Here is a 21,390-nt window from a genome sequence, read left to right as displayed (position 1 = left end):
AGTTGTGAACTCCCTGTGCTGTGTTTCGAGCTCAAGTATTGGCTTGTGTGCATGTGTGTGCTGCAGATTCGAGTTTTGTGTGCGTTGCTTTCCCTGCCTTACTCTTGTGCTTCTTTGTGATCTATATTGTAAGGGTGAGATTCTCCAACTTGTGGAGATTCCTCGCAAACGGGAGAAGAACACTAAACAAAATGACTGTGGTATTCAAGTTGATCATTGGATCACTTGAAAGGGGTTGAATGCAACCCTCATCCATTGGGACGCCACAACGTGGAAGTATGCAAGTGTTATACTTGGCCGAACCACGGGATAAAACACCGTGTCTCTTGTGCTGCTTTTCTCTGTGGTTGTTTTGTTCGCAAGAGCTCGCTTCATAGCAACTTGATTAACTCGCACTAACACTTTCATAATCAAGTTTGTGGCTATTTAGTGTTTGATTTCACAGGATCACCTATTCACCCCCCCTCTAGGTGCTCTCAAGTCCTGTATGTGGAGCCACTAGTCGTTGATGACACATGTTTGGCCAAGTTGAGGTCACTTCAATCATACAACGCTTGATACAAGAGTAGAGATGGCAACAGATCATTCCTCGTCGGAGAATGATTCCCCATCCCTGTCCCTATCCCCGTGGTGAGAAAAATTCCCCGTCCCCGTCTCCATTAACGCCAATGGGGAGACTTTTTCTCCAATCCCTATCTCCATCGGGAAAATTATCACACCCATTAGAAAATACAATATCTAGAGGCAAAATCAATCTGATTATATTAAATAAATATAAATCGAACAAATAAGATTTAAATTACAAGAGACATTTCCTTTATAATTTAGTTTACAATTTTATAATAGGTTATGTATTGAATTTTTAGTATATATTTAACATATCAGTGTACAAATTTAGATGAACAGAAGTTCGTGGGGTGGGTATGCGGGGAATGGAGACAGAGGATGTTTTCCCATCCCCGTGAACCTGACGGGAACAAGTCCCCCCATTTCAATCTCTGTGAGAACTAAATTACTCTCATTTCCGTCTCCTAAGGACTAGTATGGGAACCTAATTTTTCTAAGGGATTTCATTTTCCAAGGGATATTAGTTTATTCTATATTGAAAAATATAAATCCCTTAAAAATGAAGTTACCAAACTAGCCCTAATAGAGAAATTCCCCATAAAAATAAGGGTTCAGATTGCCATCTCTAAGCCAAAGCCATCCGATAGGCAGCGGGGGTGATCTTTGAGGAGGGCCCTTGCAATAGGCTCTAGTGGATAGTGTTGAGAACTACGTTACCACGGATCACCAAATCCGCTCCCTTCCCTCCTGTCAGCAGATTAGGTGCAAGAAGACGTGGAAGACCTATCCCTTCCTAGAAGCATGACAGAGAGCACACGAGACACATGATGTAGGGTTGGGCCTCTGGCCTCTTTCTCTTCTCTGCATTATGAGGGGGTGTACATATTCCTTATATAGAGATGTGAGACCCCTTAGGGGTAATTTGATATTTGCCCACATAACCCTAATTAGGGTTTCTTAACACTCCCCCTTGGGCAAATACCGCGACCAACACATGCCTCGTTAAAACTCCCAAAAATCCATTGGGGAAAATATGGAGAAAGAGTGCATGATGACGCATATTGCATTTGCACTTTGTTTCCTTGTTAAAAACCTCATGCGAGAAACTTCAGGAAAACTCACCAAGGGAAAAGTGTACAACAGTTGTCATCGGTGAAAGCATCTAGGCCCCTAGTTGGTTTTAGTGATTAATGACAACATAAGATTATATGTGACTAACGTGTGTTTTGCAGAGCAAATGGTAAGTTAGGTCGCATTATAGGAGGTTGTGTTGCAATAGTGAAAACAATCCCACATATGAGAACTTAAAGCGACGGCTGAAAAAGGCGAATCAAAAGATGAAGGTCTTCATATTCTGAGTGTTAAAGAAGTTGCAGACACTTGGTATAGAATTTGGTCTTCTATTTTTATTTTAGCCATACTATAAAGAGGGATTGTGGATGAGTAGTTTGACCAAGAGAATTCTAGTGTAGGGTTGGTGCATATTCACACTCACATCTAGTGCTAGGTGTCACTCTATAACACACTCACAAGTTAGAACAAAAACGATTTAGAAAAACCTAAGGAAAAGAAAATGGGTTTGCTGTCTTAGGGGCACCGGACTGTCTGGTGCGCCCTCTGACAGTGGGGCTAGCCAGCCCGGGGGCAGCCCCTCCGCTCCCGAGAAACCCGAGAGCGACTAGTTCGTGGAGATGAATTTTAGCGCTCGTACCGGACTGTCCGGTGTGCCACTATGCACTGTCCGGTGAGCCGTCAGAGCAACGACTAGCTGAGAACTAGCTGTTGGAGCAGACCGTTGGCGCACTAGTGGCTCACCGGACTATCCGGTGTGGCCATGCGCAGAAAGCTACAGCAACAACTAGTTTGGTGGTTAGGGCTTGCAATGAGCTTTGAACTTAGATTAAGGCAGTGGCATGAATACTGCATCTTTTTTCCTTCTACATGAAGAGTTAGTCTCAACTTATAGCGAGACGCGCAAGAACAGGTTGCTTTGTGGTTATAATTCTGTAAACTTGTTATTATTATTACCAAATACACAATCAATCATCATGATTCGGACTGATATACGCAACACTATATTAGCCATAAAAAAACTTTAGGGGCTCATGCACACCATTTGTCGTTTGGAGCAATTAGTTAACTTCATATCAATAAGTAAAATGACCATCAGGGTTCAGTGCTCATAAGGACATTCACTGACTGCATTGTGCTTTCAAGCATATAGGAAAATGTGTGTGTCAATATTGGTAGTAAAGTGCACGGCATCAGGCCAATGCTGCCAAGAAGAGAGTTTTAAATGTAGAGATGTATAGTCCAGTTCATTTTTTATCATTGCCCATGGTTTACCCAATTACTCATACCGCTCTGAAATTGGGTATCGATTTATGCAACATTTTTAGGTATAATAATTTTGAGAGAGAACTTATAACAATAGTCAATTATTTGTGATGTAAGTTGCCAGCGGGGCAAACTTTTCTCCTCATATTATATACCAGTTTGTTCTATAAAGAATTATTTTGATATCTTCATTGTTCAGTAAAAACAAGCCTTTCAATAGAACAGATGAGCCAAGAATTTGTATAATATCTGGGAAAATCACCCCATTGCTAAGCTTTTGACTAAGCAAATGGTGGTAACAGCTTCGCAAGAGCGAAACAAGAACAATATCCGTCAGGTACCAGTCTTCCACAATAGATAGTATTGCTCTCATAGAAAGAAGTCATTAGGACTAGGGATAATATAACATGTATCGATAAGATCTTCATATTTCTGTCACAAATTACCATCACCAACAACTTAGTAGTCAAGAATTATGGATCTTCCGGTGCCAAGGACCAACGACAGATTAATGCCCAATTTCGCTTCAAGCTCTGTGGTGACGTGAGATTTCATGGCTATTTTTCTACTCTTCTTACTTCTGGTAGATCAGAGATAGATTACGGTAAGCATGTCAAAAAGTGGAATCTAATATAGTTCTGCTACATAAACTCCAGGTATATGTTCATTCATGACTGACCTTTACCATTTGGCTTAAAAGTATACCATACCAATCAAAGGACTATCCCAAGTCAATTCAGATACTATAAGTATTTACAATTCTCAGAGATGTATGCAACACAAGCATAGAGGTCCTAGATAGGACGAGTAAAGTGGTTCGACGAGAACACACAATGGTTTTTCACACCAACATAGTGAATTTTTTCTTAGAGTAACCTTTCGATGTACTCGCAACTTCGTGTTGCTTGGGTACTAGCCATTTATCTCAAAGTTTGCTTCATGTCGTTCCACGACAAATAATAACGTGCCAACATCTGATTGAGCAATGTATGACTGAGATTGTTAGCCTTTATTCATTTGGTAAGGTCTTTTGCTTACTAATAGAATCCCAATTTGTGATGTCTTCTATGACAAAAAGGCTTTCATGCATTATATATCTTCGGGTTACTTCGGATAAAACTTTTATGCATGAGAGAGCAGAGAATTAACTTATCTATGCTCTATTGTATTTCAATTTAATTTCCCAGATTTTTGAAGCACAATAGAGCTTGTAAAGTTGTTATGGCCAATTGGCGATATATATATAAATATATGAGGCCATACAACATAAATCAAACAAAGTATAGAACTAAACAAAAATATTTATGAAGGTTGTGTGATAATGTAACCTCAGGGGCTCAGATAACCCACCACATTCTACGCAAGTACAAGCTCCAGCGTATTTGGTGTCAATGCGTGTGCGGCCATTAGGGCTACGACAACACAATAAGCCTTTGTAACAAGCGTAATAGGCACAGTTGTGGCTCGATAGTCAGGGTACACGATAAGTGCACACAACATACGCAACAGGCGTAATTGTGGCTCGGTGTTCACGCCAGACAGGCAGTGCCTGCAAAAAATGTGTGACTCAGCGATGGTGGTCCGACTCAACGGGAGCGGTCCGATTAAGCGAGAGTGCGACATAGCAATTACATGATGCAGCCAAGTTCGTATGACACAAATATTGGGTTGTGTTGCCAGGGCGCAACCAATGCTTAGCCAATATCAGAACTCAACCAATTATATAACGTAGTCTGATCGGCATGTCCGAGTACCCACTATACATCATATTTCGATCGCTCAACGTGAGTCCGAAGGTTCAACACATCACAAATATTTAGAGCGGTACAAAAATACACAACAAAGTCTCCATATCCATTTTAATAATATTCTTCTATTTTTTACTACAAGAAGTAAAAGCAGAAAATAAATACCAGATTTAATACATGTCCATCAGGTGTATAAGACATTTTCCATATTTAATACATGTCCATTAGGTGGAAATAATTAATGAAGATAGAAAGGAAAACATAAAACATGCTTTATTCCATTTTGTTATTTGGAACATGGAATAAATAGAATAAATAACACAAGATATGCATACTAATTAAAATTATATTAAAGTTGATTAATTCAACAATGTAAAGCCTATCAAAATTACAAGTTTTATTTAGGTCGCACAACTTTGATCCAATCGCTTTCAGCATGCATGCATGCAACTGCTTTATTTGACCGGGCATTTCGGACCTTTTTTTACCATACATCGGGTGGCAGATATTTGTTGACTCGCCTTCCATGTAGCTATAGATGTCCATCTGGGCCGGGCTCACCGGGTGGCCCGCGACACGGCACGAAAATGGACCGACCCAGAACCGGCACGGCCCGACTTCAAACGTGCCTGGGCTAGCCCGGCCCGTTCGCCGTGTCGGGCTGGGCCACAGAATTCGGTCTGTCGGGTTTAGCCCGACCCGGCCCGTCTCAGTGGGAGGCACGCGGCGGCCCAGTTACGTTAACCAGCCGTGCGCGACGCGCCCCAGCGGCCCAGCCCCCCACCGCCGTCGCATTTACGGACGCTACTCTCTCGGCCTCTCCCTCTCGCCAGTCGCATTTACGCTCTCGCCCACGACTCGCTTGCTTGCTCTCTACGACTCCGTGGCTCCGTCCGAACCCTAATCTCTTCTCCCCTCTCGGATCTGCGGTTCGCCGCCGTCCGCCGGTGTCTCCTGTGCTTGGAATCAGTTGCACGCCGGTCGCCCGTGCCGTGCTTGGACATCTATACTTCCTCTCTGTCCTTACCTTCCTCTCCCGGTCCTCTCCCTAACCCTAATCCCCTCCGATGTTCCTCGCTCCACGGATCTCGGCCATCGTCCGTCGTCTCCGGTGCTCCGACTGCACAAGGTGAGCTCCTCGGGCCCTACTCCTTTCCCTATTATATGATTCTATCGGTGTGTTCTTCGGGCCCTACTCCTAACCCTAATTCTTCCGGTGTGTTCCTCAACGTAGGTATCGGTTAAATCGGGTGTCGTGCAGTCGTTGAGGAGTCGGAGATGGGTGCCGAGAGCCGAGAGCCGAGAGGTAGACTGGTCGAGGACTCCAGCTATGCTCCTCGTGCTCGTTGTCGAGGTCAAGGTCTCAATACTATGGAACTTGACCCTGCTGTAGAGGATGAGGAGGAGGAGCGACAACTTGAGGACCACAATGAGGCGATGGATGCTTGTCACACCCGGCTTTAAGGAACAAAGCCAGGTGCATCTCATACATGCGCCAAGAAGACAACATATATAATAACAGTGTGTATAGAGATAAATGTCACAATAATCAGAGTATTTATTACATAGCGGAAGACTTATTACAAAATAAAAGAATAAACATAAAACGAACTAAGGATCGTTGGCGCCAATGTCAACTGAGAAACGCCACCTAGATCAGATCATACTCCTCGCCTTGTGGCTCCTCCTGAACCACCTGCTCTTCTCCTGTGGGGGGGTGTGAGACAGCAAGGGTGAGCTCACACATGATCATCGCTCAACAAGTTGTGGGGAATAATGTGGCATGAACTCGCCAAAGGTGGGAGCTCATGGAGTGTAAGGCTTATCAAAGAGAATGGTTAAAGCTGAGCATTGCTTTTAAGTAGTTGGCCAAAATTTTATTAGCAATTACTAAGTGTAAGTAAATACCAAACCTTAAATAAAGTAATTGAACAAAATTAATAATAAACCCATGCAATGCAAATGACAAAATTGAATTTAAGTTCCATAATTTAAACATCAGAGAGTCCTGAGCTGCTCATGACCGTGAGCTCGGCTAGTATACCAGTTTTACACTCTATAGAGGTTGTACCCTTTACCCACAAGTCATGTTACCCATCTGCCAAGGGGTCGCGAATCCCATACACCTCTACCTAGGAAGCGCGGCAGGGCAACACTACGAGGCCTTTACAAAGTTCCACTAGCTTCCGAAAACCCGCTACAGTTTATAGGAAGTTCCAATGCAGGGTTCCTGGCTGACCGCCATCGCAGCAAAATCAACCAGGGACCTCCCTACACTGACCACTCCCCTACTGCCCTTGCCCCTTTCGGGTAAGGTAGTCTTCCACTAGCTTTCCTAATTAGTCAGCCAAGGGCGTCCCATTAAACCCTTGTGGTGGCACGTGGTTCTCAAGTTAAGCTCTATGTTCCAATTAACATTAATGATCTCAACATGAACATAAATAGAATAACAAAAGATTTGGAACATAGAGGTAATAAATGATTATCCCAAAACCATGTAAAGCAATAGCAAACTACCCAGGTGATTCAGGGGTAAACAAGGTAATGTGATAAACAATCTAGGGTGACCTATTGGGTCCCATCAAAATTAACCTATGCATGTATGAGTGATATTAAAGAACATTATTGGGTAAAAAGTGGTCAAGGGCACAACTTGCCTGGCACTTGAGATTCCAGGTACCAACTTGCTTTTCAGATGACACGCGCCTCGCGCTAGTCGTAGCAATACAAACAAACATGGTATAGAGATAAAATTAACATCACACCAAACATAAGTACAAACTGAGTAATAATGATCTACGCGTTGCTACAGGACTAACGCAACTTGAACGGATCAAATCGGAGTTAAAACGGAGGAGTTATGATTTTCTGAAGATTCTATGTGTTTCGTACAAGATTAAATAGGATATAAATTTTAACGTGAATTTCATGTCAAAACAGTAATACTACACGATAAACAATAATATTATAAAATTATAGGAACTGAAATGGGTCAATTTGGACCTAATATGAATTTTCTAGGAATTATACAAATTCTAACCATTACTTTTATATTAAAAATAGATTTCTATTCTCTTTTCCTGGATTTTTCTATTTACTGGACTGGACCTCAATTTCTGGAAATGCCAGGGGCCTCGGGGTAAATTGCCCAAGGCACAGTGAACAGCTGCGAAAGGACGGCGGGTTGATTTGCTAAAAGGTGGGGGGTTCTTTAATAAATCTGATCCGCGAAGGGGTATCTTCTAATCTCGACCGCACGATCACCATTGGACGCTACAGATTAGATCCTAGCGGCCCCGAACCGGTATGCTCCCATAGCCGCACGAATCAAGATCTAGGGTCCCGATTTAAAACAGGGGATCACGCCCCAGACGCGCCCGATCCCGATCGGACGGCCACCGCTACACTTCCCGAATCGGTACGCATAAACTAATCACAGTCGTCGAACCCGAATCCAACGGTCCAGCGCCATCGTCACCACATCGTGCCCACACGCGGCGGCGCCGCCCTGCCCGCGGCGTGCCCACGCCGGAGGGGTGATTAATCCGCAAGCCCACGCCCCGATCGAACAATCCGAGAGCATCTACGCGTTGCCGAGTGAAAAGCGAACCTAGGAGAGGGTTTCTTACCGGGGTTCGCTGCACCAAGATCTCCGGCCACGGAACTAGGCGGTCGGGTGTTGTCGAAGGAGCTCCGATGAGCAATTGCCAGAGTTGTGGTGCCCCGCTATACTCCCGGTGACCACCCGCGCGTCCGCGATGACCAACCGAACACCCCGAAGCCACCCGCCGAGGCCAATCGGCAGTGCAGGTGCGATTCCTCCGTCGGTCGCGCGTGGATACTCCTACCGAGCGCTGCGCAGCTTGGATTCTCCCACGGGGAAAAGTAGAGAGGATGAGAAAGTCGTGGGAATGATCCGAGGTACCCGCAATTGAGCCTTTATCGCCCCCATCGAGCTTGGTCCGGGTCGTCGGGGACGGTGCGATTCTCACGCGCGCGGATCTCGCGGAGTTCGGTCGAGAGGAGTCGGTGTGCCATAGTCGCTCGGGGTTCCGGGCCCACGCTCCAGTGACCGAACACCGGGCGAGCGCGCGGGTCGGACGACCTGCAAGTGGGACCCGCAGGTCAGCCGCGTGTGCGAGCGTGAGGGGGTTACTGGGCCGTACAGAGAGAGGGGATGAATGGGCCGAGTCGGATTGGGCCCAAGCACTGGTGTATCCTTCCCCCTTTTTTTTTCTTTTCTCTTTCCTTTTAGAATTCCAAATTCAAATTTGAATTCCATTGTAACTGTGAACTATACTTATTTTAAATGTACAATTTGAACCTAAACATAGGAGGTTTTATTATTATAATTTTTTTATTATTATTTCTTTATTTTTTTTTGTATGGCCTTTTTCTCCCTTTTCTTTATACCCAAATTTGCCTACTAGTGTTAAATTCCCAAATTTTGAATATTAATACATTTCTTTTTATATTGTCACAAAATGCACACCAAATAAAATATTCAGCATGATGCAATGATTTAGTAGCATCTCTCTTCATTAATTGTTTTTGGACATGATGTTCACATATGATGATGCATAAAGATCAAACTCACATAAAGAGAAATTGTTCTTCTATTGGTATTATTTCTAGCAAATTACAAAGTGAGTGTTACAAATCCTACCCCCCTTAAAAATAATCTCGTCCTCGAGATTTAAGAAGATCTAGGGAAAAGGTGGGGAAATCTATGCGAAGCTCTTCTTCTCTTTCCCACGTTGCTTCATCTTCACCGTAGTGACTCCATTGGACTTTGCACATCTTTATCACCTTATTTCTTGTAACTCGAGTCAATGTGTCAAGAATCTTGATCGGGTACTCCGTGTAAGTCAGATCACCTTGAACCCTGAGTTCTTCCATGGGTAACTGTTCCTCAGGGACACGAAGACACTTCTTAAGTTGAGATACATGAAATACATTATGTACATCAGATAGATTATCAGGTAATTTGAGTTGATAGGCCATCTCTCCAACTCGCCTAAAAACTCTGAATGGTCCAATAAAGTGAGGAAACAATTTGCCTTGACTTTAAATCTCCTCATTCCATGAAGTGGTGAAACCTTGAGGTACACATGATTTCTTTCCTTAAATTCCAGTGTCTTCTTCTATTATCAGCGTAGCTCTTTTGCCTGGTCTGAGCTACCCTCAAATTCTCCTTGATTATACAGACTTGTTCTTCTGCCTCTTGAATAAATTCAGGTCCAAAGAACTATCTTCCTCCAGTCTGATCCAATGTAGAGGAATCCTGCATTTCCTCCCATATAAAGCTTCAAAAGGTGACATCTTCAGACTGGCCTGATAGCTATTGTTATATGAGAATTCAGCATAAGGCAGACTTTTATCCCAACTTCCTCCATGCTGAAGGGCACATGCTCTCAACATATCCTCCAATACTTGATTAGTCCTTTCAGTCTGTCCATCAGTCTGAGGGTGATAAGTTGTACTGAAATTCAACGTCGTACTCATGTTCTCATGAAAGCTTCTCCAAAATCGTGAGGTAAACTGCGAACCTCGATCAAACACGATCTTCTTTGGTACTCCATGTAAACACACAATCTGAGCCATATATAACTCTGCTAGCTGTGAACCTTTATAAGTAGTCTTGACAGGAATGAAGTGAGCCACTTTAGTCAATCTATCCACAATCACCCATATAGCATCATATCCTTTCTGGGTGCGAGGCAATCCAGTAATAAAATCCATACCAATCTCTTCCCATTTCCACTCGGGTATCTTCAGTGGGTGCAATAGTCCAGCTGGCCTCTAGTGTTCAGCCTTGACTCTTTGACATACATCGCACATAGCCACATGTGCAGCTACATCTCTTTTCAATCCATACCACAAGTATTTCTGCTTCAAATCCTGATACATCTTGGTACTACCAGGATGAATAGAATAATCCAAGTCATGGGCTTCCTTTAGAATAGTCTCACGAAGGCTTTCAATCTCAGGAACACATATCCTATCCTTGAATCATACGGTGCCTTGCTCATCTTCCGTGAATTCCAGACCTCGACCCTCAGTAATCAGATCCTTAATCACCAATCTGTCCTTCTGCGGGTTTCTTGCTCCAAGGTAGGTTCCACATCAATAATAACTCCTTCAGTGTGAGCAACTATCCCCAGGTTAAGTCTCCTGAAATCCTCAACAATCTCATCGGGTAGCTGGGCAACAATAGCTGAATGAACATGCTCCTTGCGACTCAAGGCATCTGCAACCAAATTTGCCTTGCCCGGGTGATAGTGAATCTCCAAATCATAATCCTTAATAAGCTCCAACCAACGACGTTGCCTAAGGTTGAGATCCTTCTGAGTGAATATATACTTCAAACTCTTATGATCCGTATATACTTGGCACTTGGTCCCCATGATATAATGTCTCCAAATCTTAAGCGCATGCACAACGGCTGCCAATTCCAAGTCATGAGTGGGGTAGTTCAATTCATGTTTGCGTAACTGACGCGACGCATAGGCGATCACATGTCCTTGCATGAGCAACATCCCAAGCCTTGGCCACATGCACCACAATAAATGTCAAATCCCTTCTGTAGATCTAGCATAACCAACACTGGTGGTGACATCAATCTCTTCTTTAATTGTTCAAAGCTATTTTGGCATTTCTCGTCCCACTTAAACTCTCTTCCTTTCTCCAAAAGCGAAGTCATAGGCTTAGCAATCTTAGAAAATCCTTCAATAAACCTCCGATAATAGCCTGCTAATCCCAAGAAACTCCGAATCTCAGTAACTGTAGTGGGTACTCTCCACTCCATTATCTCCTTAACCTTAGCAGGATCCACTGTTATTCCTCCATTAGAAATAATATGACCAAGAAATGGCATCTCGCCAATCCAAAACTCGCACTTGCTGAACTTGGCATATAGCTGGTTATCTCGTAGCTTCTGTAGCACCATCCTTAGATGTTCCTCGTGATCACTATCACTCTTGGAATAGATAAGAATATCGTCGATGAATACCACGACGAATCTGTCCAAATACTCCATAAACACCTTGTTCATTAAGTTCATAAAATAAGCTGGTGCATTGGTTAATCCAAACGACATAACAGTGAACTCATATAATCCATATCGAGTCGAGAATGCTGTCTTAGGAATATCCGATGGTCTAATCCTCATCTGATGGTATCCGGATCGGAGATCAATCTTCGAGAATACTCTAGCTCCTCTCATCCGATCAAATAAATCCTCAATACGGGGCAACGGATACTTGTTCTTTACCGTAACATCATTAAGAGATCTATAATCCACACACATCCGCTGTGATCCATCCTTCTTCTGTACAAACAAAACTGACGCTCTCTAAGGTGAAGAACTTGGACGAATGTACCCATCCTCTTGTAATTCCATTAATTGCTTCTTACGTTCCTTTAGCTCTTCTATGGACATCATGTATGGCCGTTTAGAATTAGGAGCAGTCCCAGGTAAGAGATCTATGACAAACTCAACTTCTCTATCAGGGGGCATCCCTGGTAACTCCTCTGGAAAGACATCCGGAAAATCCCTAACTGCATGGATGTTGTCACCCACAAACTTCTCATCTACTAGTAATGCTGCTAGTCTGACGGTGGTAGTTACTGCAATTTCCACTTCAAATCTTTCTCCTTTGGAACGGGTGAGTTCTACGGTTCCCTTAGCACAGTGTATATACTGCCTTTGCCTTTCTTAACCATGACATACCAAGGATCACGTCTATAGTGCTCTCTTCTAACACTATAGGGATAGCCCATTTGGGTTAGAAATACAGGGTAAGAAAGCAATAATTGTAGACAAGGCGAGTAATTACGAGGAATGTTACTGCGGGGGATTTATTAGCTAAGTAGATTAGTGTGTTATCCACTAAAGCTAATACATTACCTTATGGTGGTACATGCTAAGATGCCCATATATAATATCTCAATCAATCAAAGAAGCAAATCAGACATTTGTCATCAGAACAACATTTTTAATAGAGAAAATAATTTTATTTTTTTTGTCTTAGGTCTCCTATCTCTTAAAAAGGTTATAAATGTAGGATTCCAAAGTGTGAAATCCTTCTTGTCTTAGAGTAGAAAAGGTAAGAATGATCAGAGTATAACAGTAGAAGGTGAGACAGGATCAAGATAAGGTAAGTATAGAATGAATCAGAGTAAGGTAAGTAGGTAAGGTTTGTCCATTTCTATCTAGGTTTCGTCCTACAGTCAACATTTCCTCTGATACCACTTCTGTCACACCCGACTTTAAGGAACAAAGCCAGGTGCATCTCATACATGCGCCAAGAAGACAACATATATAATAACAGTGTGTATAGAGATAAATGTCACAATAATCAGAGTATTTATTACATAGCGGAAGACTTATTACAAAATAAAAGAATAAACATAAAACGAACTAAGGATCGTTGGCGCCAATGTCAACTGAGAAACGCCACCTAGATCAGATCATACTCCTCGCCTTGTGGCTCCTCCTGAACCACCTGCTCTTCTCCTATGGGGGGGTGTGAGACAGCAAGGGTGAGCTCACACATGATCATCGCTCAACAAGTTGTGGGGAATAATGTGGCATGAACTCGCCAAAGGTGGGAGCTCATGGAGTGTAAGGCTTATCAAAGAGAATGATTAAAGCTGAGCATTGCTTTTAAGTAGTTGGTCAAAATTTTATTAGCAATTACTAAGTGTAAGTAAATACCAAACCTTAAATAAAGTAATTGAACAAAATTAATAATAAACCCATGCAATGCAAATGACAAAATTGAATTTAAGTTCCATAATTTAAACATCAAAGAGTCCTGAGCTGCTCATGACCGTGAGCTCGGCTAGTATACCAGTTTTACACTCTGCAGAGGTTGTACCCTTTACCCACAAGTCATGTTACCCATCTGCCAAGGGGTCGCGAATCCCATACACCTCTACCTAGGAAGCGCGGCAGGGCAACACTACGAGGCCTTTACAAAGTTCCACTAGCTTCCGAAAACCCGCTACAGTTTATAGGAAGTTCCAATGCAGGGTTCCTGGCTGACCGCCATCGCAGCAAAATCAACCAGGGACCTCCCTACACTGACCACTCCCCTACTGCCCTTGCCCCTTTCGGGTAAGGTAGTCTTCCACTAGCTTTCCTAATTAGTCAGCCAAGGGCGTCCCATTAAACCCTTGTGGTGGCACGTGGTTCTCAAGTTAAGCTCTATGTTCCAATTAACATTAATGATCTCAACATGAACATAAATAGAATAACAAAAGATTTGGAACATAGAGGTAATAAATGATTATCCCAAAACCATGTAAAGCAATAGCAAACTACCCAGGTGATTCAGGGGTAAACAAGGTAATGTGATAAACAATCTAGGGTGACCTATTGGGTCCCATCAAAATTAACCTATGCATGTATGAGTGATATTAAAGAACATTATTGGGTAAAAAGTGGTCAAGGGCACAACTTGCCTGGCACTTGAGATTCCAGGTACCAACTTGCTTTTCAGATGACACGCGCCTCGCGCTAGTCGTAGCAATACAAACAAACATGGTATAGAGATAAAATTAACATCACACCAAACATAAGTACAAACTGAGTAATAATGATCTACGCGTTGCTACAGGACTAACGCAACTTGAACGGATCAAATCGGAGTTAAAACGGAGGAGTTATGATTTTCTGAAGATTCTATGTGTTTCGTACAAGATTAAATAGGATATAAATTTTAACGTGAATTTCATGTCAAAACAGTAATACTACACGATAAACAATAATATTATAAAATTATAGGAACTGAAATGGGTCAATTTGGACCTAATATGAATTTTCTAGGAATTATACAAATTCTAACCATTACTTTTATATTAAAAATAGATTTCTATTCTCTTTTCCTGGATTTTTCTATTTACTGGACTGGACCTCAATTTCTGGAAATGCCAGGGGCCTCGGGGTAAATTGCCCAAGGCACAGTGAACAGCTGCGAAAGGACGGCGGGTTGATTTGCTAAAAGGTGGGGGGTTCTTTAATAAATCTGACCCGCGAAGGGGTATCTTCTAATCTCGGCCGCACGATCACCATTGGACGCTACAGATTAGATCCTAGCGGCCCCGAACCGGTATGCTCCCATAGCCGCACGAATCAAGATCTAGGGTCCCGATTTAAAACAGGGGATCACGCCCCAGACGCGCCCGATCCCGATCGGACGGCCACCGCTACACTTCCCGAATCGGTACGCATAAACTAATCACAGTCGTCGAACCCGAATCCAACGGTCCAGCGCCATCGTCACCACATCGTGCCCACACGCGGCGGCGCCGCCCTGCCCGCGGCGTGCCCACGCCGGAGGGGTGATTAATCCGCAAGCCCACGCCCCGATCGAACAATCCGAGAGCATCTACGCGTTGCCGAGTGAAAAGCGAACCTAGGAGAGGGTTTCTTACCGGGGTTCGCTGCACCAAGATCTCCGGCCACGGAACTAGGCGGTCGGGTGTTGTCGAAGGAGCTCCGATGAGCAATTGCCGGAGTTGTGGTGCCCCACTATACTCCCGGTGACCACCCGCGCGTCCGCGATGACCAACCGAACACCGCGAAGCCACCCGCCGAGGCCAATCGGCAGTGCAGGTGCGATTCCTCCGTCGGTCGCGCGTGGATACTCCTACCGAGCGCTGCGCAGCTTGGATTCTCCCACGGGGAAAAGTAGAGAGGATGAGAAAGTCGTGGGAATGATCCGAGGTACCCGCAATTGAGCCTTTATCGCCCCCATCGAGCTTGGTCCGGGTCGTCGGGGACGGTGCGATTCTCACGCGCGCGGATCTCGCGGAGTTCGGCCGAGAGGAGTCGGTGTGCCATAGTCGCTCGGGGTTCCGGGCCCACGCTCCAGTGACCGAACACCGGGCGAGCGCGCGGGTCGGACGACCTGCAAGTGGGACCCGCAGGTCAGCCGCGTGTGCGAGCGTGAGGGGGTTACTGGGCCGTACAGAGAGAGGGGATGAATGGGCCGAGTCGGATTGGGCCCAAGCACTGGTGTATCCTTCCCCCTTTTTTTTTCTTTTCTCTTTCCTTTTAGAATTCCAAATTCAAATTTGAATTCCATTGTAACTGTGAACTATACCTATTTTAAATGTACAATTTGAACCTAAACATAGGAGGTTTTATTATTATAATTTTTTTATTATTGTTTCTTTATTTTTTTTTGTATGGCCTTTTTCTCCCTTTTCTTTATACCCAAATTTGCCTACTAGTGTTAAATTCCCAAATTTTGAATATTAATACATTTCTTTTTATATTGTCACAAAATGCACACCAAATAAAATATTCAGCATGATGCAATGATTTAGTAGCATCTCTCTTCATTAATTGTTTTTGGACATGATGTTCACATATGATGATGCATAAAGATCAAACTCACATAAAGAGAAATTGTTCTTCTATTGGTATTATTTCTAGCAAATTACAAAGTGAGTGTTACAATGCTAGACAAGCCTTATTGGGTGTTGGTGTCACTCATTTAGATCTGGTCGACCTCGAGGATTTCGTCGCCTCTAGAACAGGCACTGCTACGGACTCCACGAGCCCACCAGCATCTACCACTGCCTCTGCTAGTGGCGGCTCGAGGAAGAGATCCAAAGTTTGGAACAATTTCGTCGAGTTAACCAATCTGGTAAATGGTAAGCGTGTAAGGTATGCTGCTCGATGCAAGTTCTGTCATGAGACATTAAGTGCTAGATCCTCTTCTGGTACTGGTCACTTGCTTAAACACAATTGTAGTGCTAAGAAGGCACACGATCGCTCTGGCCAAACCCAAACTATGCTTAAGTACAACCCCGATGGTTCTTTGCAGCGTTGGGAGTACTGTCCTTTTGTTGCAAGGAATGAACTTTGTCGTTTGATAGCTAGAGATGATCTATCTCTATGGCATGGCTCCACTGATGCATTTCAAGAATACATCACTCGTGCACATAACCCTAGATTTGTGCATGTTTCTAGGCAAACCACTGCTAGGGACATGATTAAGTTATATAATGAGCGTAAGGTAAACTTAATTGGTACTTTGAAAATTGATGTTACATCTATTTGTCTAACCTCTGATATTTGGGCTGGCAAGGCTAAGGAAGACTAGTTAAGTGTAGTTGCTCATTTTGTGAATTCTCACTGGGAAATAGAAAAAAGGTTGCTTGGTCTAAGGTTAATTGATGGTAAACATAGTGGTGTTAGTATTGCTAATCTGGTTGCTACTGTGATAGATTATTATGCTTTAACTGATAAAGTATTTGCAATCACCTTAGATAATGCTTCATCAAACAATACTGCCATGAAATATCTGAGACCTTTCTTGTCTGGTTACCTTGGTGTGCCTGCTCCTGTTGTGACTGATGATGATGATGATTCTTTTACACCTACTGATGATGACTTGTGCACTATGTTCTTGCATCAAAGATGTTCCTGTCATGTTATTAATTTAATTGTTAAAGCTGGTCTTCAACATTTGAAAGCTTATATTGATGACTTTAGAACTGTTATAACCTTTTTAAATGCTTCAAATCAACGAATAGCTGCATATAAAAGCTATTGTATGAGTATGGCTATTCGTCCTCGTAAGTTTGGTGTTGACATGGATGTTAGATGGAATTCTACATACTTAATGCTTAAACACCTAGTACCATACAAGTCCAGCTTTTCTGTTTTTATCAAAACTCAGTATTCTTTGCATTCTGATGGTACTCCTTTACTCACTGATGATCATTGGACAATTGCTAAAAAAGTTCTTTCTTTCCTAGAATTATTTTATGAATCCACTGTTGCATTGTCTGGTGTTTACTACCCTACTGCTACTTTGATGCTACACCATATTCTGAGGATAGACAGACATCTAAATTCATTTGAAAATGATAGACTTCTTAGGGCTGTTGTTGTTCCTATGAAAGATAAATTTTTGAAATATTGGAGGGATATTCCTATTCTATATGCTGTTGCATTTATTTTAGACCCAAGGGCTAAGATGAGGGGTTTTAACAAACTCCTTGTCAGGTTAGCTAGCTTAACTGGTACAAATTACTCTAATGTTCCAATTCAAGTTAGATCTAAACTATCCAAGATATTTCAGTTGTATGAAGCTAAATTTGGTGACACACGCCTGCATGCTAATCACACACCCAACATCTCTTGGTTCTCGTAAGAAAAAAAAATGGCATGGGATGACATCCATGGTGATGATGACTATGATGGTGAGTTTTCTGTGGGAAGGAGACCAGGTTCTAGTTCTATCTCTACTGCTGCATCCACTTCTGACCTGGCATCTTACTTAGATAGTGATACTATAACTGAGTTTGATGAGGACTTCAATGTCCTATCTTGGTGGCATCAGCATAAGCTCACTTATCCTATTCTTGCTCTACTTGCTAAAGATGTATTGACAGTCCCAGCTTCTACTATATCTTCAGAGTCTACGTTTAGTCTTGCTGGCAGGGTGATTGAAGAGCGTCGACGTTGCCTGGCTCCAGATATGGTCGAGGTTTTGTCTTGCATAAAAGACTAGGAGCTTGCTGATGCTCACCTGCAGCATACTGTGGAGGAAGAGACACAGGAACTTGAAGCTGAACATGAGAACTTGTACCTTGATGATCCAGAAGAACGCAAACAGTAGTTGGTGGTGGACTGGTGGAGTGGTGGTTGGCTAGCTTAGTTGTTTGCCTGATGCCTGATGGCTTATTCTTGTAATGAACTCATGGACTGTATGAACTTATGCCTTAGGAGCTGTGGCTGTACTCTTTTTTTCTTCTTAGGTTTTTTTTTCTCACGAGGTGTGAGTTTTTGCCTAAGAAGGTTTTTAATGAGGCAGCCATTGCACACAGCTCCATAATTATATGTTTTCATATTATATGTGTGCTTGTGTTTTCATATTAGTTGTTTGCCTGATGCCTGATTTTAGAATTATAGAATTTTAGTTTTTTTGTAATTCTGTGATTTTTCGGGCCATTAGAGGGCACGACCCGAAATGGCTCACAAGCTTTCGGGCCAGCGCGGCACGTTTTGGGCCTCTCCGAGCCGTGCTTGGACACATGTCCTGGCACGAGACCCGAACCGGCAAGGTTCGAGTTAATAGCGTGCCGGGTCAGGCACGACCCTGTTCATGCCGTGCCTAACCGGGCTCGGGTCGGGTCTGTGCCGGGCGGCCCGGATGGGCATCTATACATGTAGCCGATGAAAGTGCACGGCGTGCAAGTCCCTATACCCGATGGAGGCGGCATGGAACACTCAACCAACCACCCATTGCGGGAGCCTAGAGCTCCTAGTAGAAACGCCCGTCATCGCTACAGACAACGAAAACAAAAACCCTAGGGGAGTACCAGCTCCTTCTCCGTGTAGGGATTCAGATTCCTTTCATATCCACGATCCCGTCCAGGGTGTACATGTCCACAACCTCTCCTGCGTCCGTCAGTAATGAGGCGATGCGAAGCTCAGAGTGAGAGTGGCCTCCTGCCCTCGACTAGAGCCGGACGAAGGAGAGGGATGGCGCTGCTAGTGCCGATAGAATCTGCTGCCGTCGGCCGGCTGGCTACTGGCTACGATCATGCGCCGTCTCCTCTCCGTGTCTCTCTCTGGGCGTTAACGTGAAGAGGAGAGGAAGCCCGATCGTCCATCATGTTCACGCCAAGGCTAGCAGGCCACAGGCCATCGCTAGAGGCTCCGGCGTGGTCACGACCTCCAGTGCCGTGCGGTCGCTTCCGGCGACGAGGCGAGGCTTTGCGCGGGCGCGGCTGCCGGCGCCGGCGCGGCCTCTGGCGCTTGGTCAAGACACGGGATTTCTCACGCGATTGCGATTCACCAGATACTCGACCGGAGATCAACACAGGAAGAGAATGGATGAGAAATTCTAGATCTTTTACCGCTCGATTACGGTTAGATCATAGACCTGCCAACTTAAAAAAGAGTTGATGCAGATCTGATTTCACAGCAACGTCGAGATAGAGCATGCATGGATCACCAGATCCGCTCTCTTTCCTCTCGTCAGGAGATTAAGTGCGACAAGACATGGAAGATTTGTATCCCTTATCAGAAGCATGACAGAGAGCACTCGATATACATGACGTAGGGTAGAGACTCTGACATCTTTCTCTTATCTGTATTATGAGTGAGTGTATATATTCCTTATATACATATGTGAGACCCCTTAAAGATAATTCGGTATTTGCCCGCATAACCCTTATTAGGGTTTCTTAACAATATGTCACACCCGGGTTTAAGGGATAAAGCCGGGTGCGTCTCATATGTGCACCAAAGAAGAACAACCACTACCGGAATCGAGCGCTTTGCCGAGTGCCTGAAGCACTCGGCAAAGCCTGAAAAACACTCGGCAAAGAGAGCTCGGTGAACAGTACATCGGCAACGGCTTCTTTGCCGAATACTTTTTATCGAGCACTCGGCAAGAATGTCAAAAAACACTCGGCAAAGAGATAATCTCTTTGCCGAGTGTCTACCGGCCTACACTCAGCAAAGGGCCACTAGTGGGACCCTTTGTCAGTTTCTTTGCCGAGTGCACTAGGAGGCACTCGGCAAAGCTTGCTTCTTTGCCGAGTGCCAGGGTCACAACACTCGACAAAGAAGCTTTATCGGTGCCCAGATGTTCATTCTCTGTCGAGTGCTATGACATTGACACTCAGCAAAGAACCCCTTTGCCGAGTGTCGGTGTTTTGGGGTCCGACCGCACACCCGAGGTTGCCCCTCAAGGTGTTTTTAGGAGTAGGACGGTGTCAACGACTGTAGCAAAATGGTTCGTGCCGATCGCACGAGGGACAGTGGACAAGATTTGCAGGTTCGGGCCGCTTAGAGATGCGTAACACCCTACGTCCTGGTGAGTATACGAGTGTGGTTACAAGAGGGCTCCCTGGATTGAAGGCACAGAGAGTTAATGAGGGTGGCTAAGTAAAAATAGGGTCGATCGATCTGAAGGGGTGCCCCCTAGGCCTTATATACTCGACCGTGGGGCAGTACATGTGGATATGATAACAACAAGTAGCTAAAAGGTAGTGAACCTCTTGAATTTATCCCTACGTAACCCTCGCCGACTTATCCTCGCATGGCTCTGTTGCATGGGGGCTTTAGCGCGGGAAAGTCGGGTCTCTGTTGCGATTTACTCGCTCGACGTTGTGGGCCGTCCGTGTTTGCATCAATCCGGTCTTACGTCTTCTCTGCTTTGTTGGTTGTTTCTCCTCAGGCCCACGAAGGAATGACCTTACGATTTATTGGGCCCTTGGGCCTTTCGTGAGGTCTTTTACTTCTTTAGTGGACCCGGGGGATATCCATCCCCCACAAGCCCCCGATCTTTGGGTTGATTTAGAGGTAATCAACCCAAAGATCCAAGGTCCAAAAAATGACTTCCTGCTGTCTTCTTTTGCTCCGATCACTCGTTCGACCAAAGTTTAGTTTTGTGCTTGTGCCTTAGAGGTCGGCATTTTGATTTGTAGGATTCTGAACTTCATTGGGTGCGCCGGAGGTGCACCCAATGGGTGTAGCCCCCGACCTTTGAGTAGATTTTTAGAAGATAATCTACTCGAAGGTCTTCACCAGAAATTATCTCCATTTGCGCTCCTGCGTCTCGGTTGAGGATTGGTCTTTTTAATCTTGTCCCACGCCTTAGAAGTCGGCACTATCTCGGTTTGGAATGATAATCCATGGGGTGCACCGGAGCAATCGACTCAATGGCCATTCCATTGGGTGTGCTGTTTGCGTTGTTACTGT

Source organism: Zea mays, chromosome 6 (genome assembly GCF_902167145.1).
Source record: "Zea mays cultivar B73 chromosome 6, Zm-B73-REFERENCE-NAM-5.0, whole genome shotgun sequence".
Classification (NCBI taxonomy): Eukaryota; Viridiplantae; Streptophyta; class Magnoliopsida; order Poales; family Poaceae; genus Zea; species Zea mays.
This window is presented reverse-complemented; position numbering follows the sequence as displayed.